The sequence below is a fragment of the Fukomys damarensis genome, unplaced genomic scaffold (assembly GCF_012274545.1).
Source record: "Fukomys damarensis isolate Sample0158 unplaced genomic scaffold, DMR_v1.0_HiC HiC_scaffold_15612, whole genome shotgun sequence".
NCBI classification, from domain to species: Eukaryota; Metazoa; Chordata; class Mammalia; order Rodentia; family Bathyergidae; genus Fukomys; species Fukomys damarensis.
In genome coordinates this window covers 6,370-7,942 of record NW_022916524.1, presented here as the reverse complement: position 1 = coordinate 7,942, position 1,573 = coordinate 6,370, and the positions used below count along the sequence as shown (strand labels likewise).

The window sequence follows — 1,573 nt, the reverse complement described above, 5'->3', positions numbered from 1 at the left end:
TGAAAGGGGACCCTACGGATCTACAGAGGATGATTGCAATTATAGTGAATATTTAAATTTTAAAAAAATGTATTACAGTAAATGACACATCATCATTAATCTCCCTGAAAATACTCCCCTTCTTGTCATGTCTTTATTTATTTTCCTGTTCCAGAGATCAAACTCAGGACTTGGCGCTTGCCAGGCAGGCACAGTGCTGCCAAGATACATTTCCCACCCCATGCATGTCTTTATATGATAAAAAAAGATATGATCAAAACTATACTGTGCGCTGCCGCTGAGTGTCATCCAGCAGAAAAACATGAGTGTGTTCTCACTCATCTCATTCACCAGGTCTGGTACTGTGCAAAGGCTGGCTCTTCCCCAGGGCAAAATCACCACGAAAGGTAAGCGTTTGGAATTGTTCGGGACATGGGAGCAGCCTTGGCAGCACAAGCGAATGCAAAAACGAGGACTTCAGAACAAACTGCTTCAGAAAGTGGCCATAACAACAGGATAAGTGTGTTTGAAGAGGGGGGAAACCTGAAGGGATTAATGGCAATGTGCCTTTTACCGTAAAAAAAAAAAAAAGTTTTTAAATTTAAACTTTCACCATATGTTTCAGTCACGGTACAGAGAAGATGAGCAAGAGAGGGTCTGGAAGGAACCAAGAGCTTTGGAGAGGAGACCCGGTCCCTCACAAGGATTCGTCTCAGACCTCTTGGTCTACCAAGAGCTACACAGCCTGGCTGCCAGTGGTGAATGTGCTTGCCAACGACACAAGCTAGGCCGGCGGTTTGCAGTGATGCAGGTGAGTTGGTGTTCTGTAGTAGCAGCCTCCGTGCATCTGTCAGCTCTGCATTGCCGTGATGAAATACTTGAGATAAGTGACTTAAAGAAGGAATGATTCCTTTGGGCTCAGTTTCAAGGGATTTCATCCATGTTCTCTTGGTCTCAAGATTCTGGGCCTGTGGTGAGGCCGATTTTGGTGGGGGTGAACAGCAGAGCGTAACTCTCACCTCAGGGCAGTGGGGTGGGCAGAGGAGGGGAAGAGAGACCAGTGGGGAGGGGCTGAGGTCCCCCATCAGGCCCAGGGCCTGTCCCCATCCTGTGGCCTTCCTCCCTCCCTTCCACTGCTCTGCAGAGGTGAGTGCTGCCAGACCTGCACTGAGAAAAACAGACGAAGCTGAACCCAGAACCCAGGAAGAAGGGCAAGCCTGGCCAATTTAGGGAGACCCTGTCTCAAAAATTTTAAAAGGGTGAGGATGTAGCTTAGTGGCGGAGTGCTTGCACAGCATTGTGCGGCCACTGAGTTCCACACCCAGGACTTTCCTGCTGCAGATCTTTTCTTCTTTTTTTGGACAGGGTCCTGCTAAGTTGCCCAGGCTGGCCTTGTACTTGTGATCCTCCTGCCTGAGATTCAGGAGAGCTGGGATTACAGGAATGTGTTGCCACTTCCACCCCACATATTTTGAAAGTAGTGTTTAATCTTGTAATGTGTGACCATTAGTTGGAAAGCTTTAGGGATTCTGTCTATTTTGATGAGATTTATACATTTTTGTGGAAAGAGGGGCCTTTTTCTATTTCTTCATCT

General features: G+C 47.2%; 1 long non-coding RNA gene across 1 annotated transcript in view; it reads left to right on the top strand.

Annotated features, from left to right (window-relative positions):
• Positions 1-6: 6 nt before the first annotated feature.
• Positions 7-1,573, top strand: part of LOC104852075 — a 6,081-nt gene continuing 4,514 nt past the window's right edge. Inside the window, exon 1 of the long non-coding RNA XR_777399.2 lies at positions 7-790. This is a non-coding gene — a long non-coding RNA (uncharacterized LOC104852075). The remainder of the gene's footprint in view (positions 791-1,573) is intronic.